This window comes from Mirounga angustirostris, unplaced genomic scaffold (assembly GCF_029215605.1).
Source record: "Mirounga angustirostris isolate CCGP_5_RB_7025 unplaced genomic scaffold, mMirAng1.0.hap1 SCAF_3, whole genome shotgun sequence".
Taxonomy (NCBI): Eukaryota; Metazoa; Chordata; class Mammalia; order Carnivora; family Phocidae; genus Mirounga; species Mirounga angustirostris.
The window spans coordinates 160,682,441-160,687,768 of NW_026991711.1; the positions used below are offsets into that span (position 1 = coordinate 160,682,441).

The following is a 5,328-nucleotide window of genomic DNA, read 5'->3' on the forward strand; positions in this document are numbered from 1 at the left end:
ATTTATGTATAAAGGTACTATTTATAAGGATGTGATCAGAATATAGGAAAACCAAAAGAGATAGTGCCAGACCAGAGCTGGTAACAGCAGAGGGCAAGCAGAGGTTACCAGAACCCAGGATAGAATCATGTACAAAAAGTTACCTTTAGAGGAGCTGTGATCTCCAGAATGCAGATCAGTGATCTTTAGTTAAGGAACACAGCCAGCTTGGGGCAATCCCATAGGATAAGACCAGGGGAATAAACAGCCTAACATTACTCTCTCCCCTCTCTCCCATCTTTCACTAAGGCTCCCTCTTGACTGAATCCAACCAGCAGCCAAGTGCAGGGAAGCTGGTTGATACAGTCGTAGGAGACATGATAGGGGGCCCAACCCCATCACCTTGGCATTTATATTCCCGTATGATTTTTGTCAAAATCACATTTTAACATTTTTGTTACATGATTACACAGGACTTGCCAACAGGACCATTCCAGACGTCCCCATAGACACATGGTCCGATCTCTGCCAACTCTCAGCTTCCCAGCTCCTTCAGCTCTCACACTCCCCATCATAAGTTTAGGGATCCCAGAAAGCACAGTCTTGGACAGCACATTCATGGTGCCTGACAGACTCCTGTCTGAGGAAGCTCAGCATAACTTTCATACTCACAGCCTACTGTGGAAGATTTCCTTACTCTCATCACCATGGTTTTTAACTCTCCATCTTCTCTGCCAGGGTGGAGTGGACCAGCCGGATATGTGCACATTTGCCAGTGATATTGGACAGAGATTTTGAAATTGGAACTGACTGACTGAACCAAAATTTGAATGTGAGATAAAGTAGAAGAGTCAGGTAACTGGTAGTATTTGGAGCAGAAAGCAGCTAAATCACCAGCATAATAGAGCACTAGAATAGGGTTAGATTCTAATTTATGGGGAGATGAAAAAAAAATCAGATTTGTTAAATCTCAACTGTTTCTTGAACCAGTTTTCAATTTTTCAAGAGGCCTGCTAAGGCTTTGTGCTATATCCCAATAAACCCAAAGAAACCTTAACAGATCTCAGTTCCTTGCAAACTTAATATACCCAATTGTATCTTTCCTTCAGTTAAGTGACAGGTGTAAAAGAAAAAGGACACTTACTACCTCACACAATTGAGCAGCCTTGAAGTATTCAAGTGAAGTTTGATCTAGCCACTCAATTATATCACCAAGGACTTTTCTCATTGTCTATTCCTTCTGCCATCTACAGTTTTGGCTTCATTTCTAGGTTTCAGACAGAGCCTATTCTTTCATGGTGGCAGTAATTTCAGCCCTTACCATTTTATTATTGAGTGCTTGGAGGAGTAGAAAAGAAACTTCTGATAATTTCTGTACAAATCTTGAGATTCACTCTTATTGAATCAACTCATGTCACATTCCCATCCATGAACCAATCTCAAGGGCCAGGGGCATTATTAGAGCTAATATATCAATGTTCTACATCTGAAGTTAGAGGTAGGTTCAGCTTTTGTAAAACTATCTGACCTCCGTGTTTTTTTTTTTTAAGATTTTATTTACTTATTTGACAGAGAGAGAGAGACAGTGAGAGAGGGAACACAAGCAGGGGGAGTGGGAGAGGGAGAAGCAGGCTTCCTGCAGAGCAGGTAGCCCGACTCAGAGCTCGATTCCAGGACCCTGGGATCATGACCTGAGCCGAAGGCAGACACTTAATGACCGAGGCACCCAGGTGCCCCAGATATGGATTTTTTTTTTTTATAAATACAGTATAGTACTATAATGTATTTCTCTTCCTCAGGATTTACTTAGTAATATTTTCTTTTGTCTAGCTTTTGTTAATGTAAGAATACCGTATATAATACTTACAGACAATATGTGTTAAATCAACTGTTTATGTTATCAGTAAGGCTTCCAGTCAATAGTAGGCTATTAGTGGGGCGCCTGGGTGGCTCAGTCGTTAAGCGTCTGCCTTCGGCTCAGGTCATGATCCCAGGGTCCTGGGATCGAGCCCCGCATCGGGCTCCCAGCTCAGTGGGGAGCCTGCTTCTCCCTCTCCCACTCTCCCTGCTTGTGTTCCCTCTCTCGCTGTGTCTCTCTCTGTCAAATAAATAAATAAAATCTTTTAAAAAAATAGTAGGCTATTAGTTAAGTTTTGGGGGAGTCAAAAGTTATATCTGGATTTTTGACTATGTGGGGGAGTCATTGCCCCTAACCTCCATGTTACTCAAGGGTCAACTGTACAAATAACTCTCAAAATAACCCATTTTAAAAATGGGCAGAGAAAATGAAGAGACACTTCACTAAAGAAGATATAGGAATGGTAGTTAAGCACATGAAAAGATGCTCAACAGTATTAGTCAATAGGAAAATGCAAATTAAAACCACAGTGAGACACCACAGCCATTAGAATGGCTAAAATTAAAACTATTGACCACGCCAAGTGTTGTTGACGATGTGGAGGAATTAGAACAGACCCATGGTGGGAATGTAAAATGGTACAAAACTTTGGGGACAGTTTGGCAGTTTCTTATAAAGTTAAATATATACCTACATATAATCTAGTCATTCTGTTCTTATTTATTCAAGAGAAAGGAAAGCATATGTCCACAGAAAGACTTTTTCACAAATGTTCATAGCAGCTTTATTTGTAATCACTAAAAACTGGAAACAACACAAAGGTCCATTAATAGGTGAATGAATAAACAAATTGTGGTATACCAATACAATAAAATACTATTCAGCGATAAAAACAAATGGACTATTGATACATGAAGCAATATGAGTAATTAAAATAATTATGATGAATAAAAGAAGCCAGGCCCCAAAAGAGAGTACATCATACTTGAGTTCATTTATATAAAATTATAGAAAATGAGAACTAGGCTATACTGATAGAAATTGGATCAGTGGTTGACTGGCAGTGGGGGGTTGGAGGGTAGGGAGACACGAGGGATGAATCACAAAGCGGCACAAGAGGGAATTTTGGGGGATATGACTATATTCCCCGTCTTGATTGTAGTGAACATTCAATAGGTGAACACATGTCAAAACATCAACTTGTACAATTCATATGTGTTTAATTCTTTGTATGTCAATTATATTTCAGTAAAATGCTAAATAAAAAAATATTTAGCACATACACTAAAATTGGAATGATACAGAGAAGACCAGCATGACCCCCCTGCACAATGATGACACACAAACTCATGAAGTTTTCCATATTAATAAATACGTACATAAGTGATATTTAAATGTTTGTTGAAAATATCCAGCCATGTTTTCATTTGACAATACTTGCTGAATACTTCCATGCACTGAACTACAAGAAAAAATATGAGATGTAACCCCTATATTCCAAAGGCTTTCAAAGTTGTTAGCAAGTTCTCATTTTGAACTTGTGGGGTCGGAGCTGTTTGTGGGAAATATGGTATAGATTTAGGATCTAGAAGTCTAGGGCCAAGGACAAGGTATGAGCTGAAGGCATAGATACTGGAGTTGGGATACACAGAGAAAATGAAATACCTTACGTGGGAAAGGAGTCTAGAAATAGATTATAAATGGAGGAGTGTAAAGACTCAGGACAGAACACTGGGGGCACCAACCATCAGATGTGCCAGTGTGAGATGGAAAGGGGTGATGGAGCTGGGATGAGAACTCAGAGTGATGGCACAGAGGAGCCGAGCCTTCTCAAACACAACGCGGTGTCTGAGGTCTCAAGGAGGCCATGGATAATTCAGCATGTCAGCTGAATTTGGCAAGTAGGAGGTCTCTTGGTGACAGCATTGTGGGTGTTATAGAGAGGAAGCCAGACACCAGCGCACTAATATTCTTGTATTGTGCTTTGGTTATTGTAAAGGAGGCAGAAAAGAAGCAGTTTTGGACTTTGGGATCATCCTTTCTCAGATAAGACACTACCGTACTCTAGAGCACTGAAAAGATGACGTCTGAGTCTAGTTTTTACTGCTCTGCTCTTTCATTTCCCCTGGTAAACACAATCATATTCTCCTAATTTTGATCAGAATTCATGACAGGCACCACTTCATTATTCTTTTTTTCCTTCACTTAAGCCCTTCATTCGAATGCCTTATTTCTTTCTAGTTCCATTTCTCTCTTTCAAGCTGCATCTCCACTTGCCCCTCTCCTCACCATCCTCAGGCATCTTAAAATCTGGTCCTGAGCTGCCAGTGGGTGGGGACTGTGGTGTCAGATCAAATTGTAGTATCTGATTGTAGCCTAGAGAGTTTCATCAGCAGACTGTGGGAAGCCAAATGTAGGCTGATCATCCAGATGAGAACTACAGTCTCATGAAATCTTCATAGGCCTTGAAATCTTCTATGTCTCTGAAATCTTCACTACCAAAGTAGTTCACTCTTTAGAATAATGACCTACCTGGACCTCTACACCAAGATGGTCCTACTCTGTTCACAGCCACCAAGCTCTTGACTGCTATCTCTAGACCATCTGCTATCCTGCTTATTGGCAAAAGGCAATGTTGGGTGGGAGACTTTAGAATTTGGACTGAAGTAGCTTTTTCAGAGAAGTAGGCTTTGAGTAGTGTTGCTACTTTGGCTCTTTTTTACTTATTATTATTAACATATAATGTATTATTTGTTTCAGGGATACAGGTTTGTGATTCATCAGTCTTACACAATTCACAGCGCTCACCATAGCACATACCCTCCCCAATGTCCATCACCTGCTACTTGGGCTCTTATCTTGTGTCCTAGTCCTAGTAACTATGCTTCTTCCTTCTTCTCCAACTGGTACTAGAATTCTTAAAACAAAATCCCCATCTCTGCTTCCTTCCTATTCCTTAGCACTTAGCTTGTCAGCTGGTGTATCAGACAAGAATTTCAGTTGGTGCCAAAGTAGTGAATAACAGTGGCTTAAACAAGATAAAAGTTTATTTTTCTCTCATGTAAAAAACATCCAGAGGTAGGCGGCCAGGAATGCTATGATGGTTTTCAGTGGTCAGGAACCAAGATTCTGTCTTTCTTTCTAGAACACCATCCTTAGCACTGTTTCTATTTATAAGGTTTCCTCGGGGCCAAATTGTCTGTTGAAGTGCCAGCCATCACCATTGTCTTTCAAGGAAATAACAGGAGAAAGGGGTAAGCGCGGGGGCGGGGGGTGGGGGGTATGGAAGGCACATGGCAGCTCTCTGTCCTATTTTTACAGAATTTTCCAGAAAGTTCTACCTAGCAACTGCTGCTTATATTTCATTGGCTAGAAATTAGTTACATGGCTAAACCTTGCTATGCAAACCAAGTAAAACAAAGGTTCTAAGTAAGAGAGAAAGAATGGATTTTAGATACACAATCCGAAGTCTCTGACATAATTGCTCAGCT

General features: G+C 40.5%; 1 pseudogene; it reads left to right on the forward strand.

Moving 5' to 3' along the window:
• Window positions 1-3,105: 3,105 nt before the first annotated feature.
• LOC123840030 (U6 spliceosomal RNA) lies at window positions 3,106-3,206 on the forward strand (annotated as a pseudogene).
• The last annotated feature ends 2,122 nt before the right edge of the window (window positions 3,207-5,328 follow it).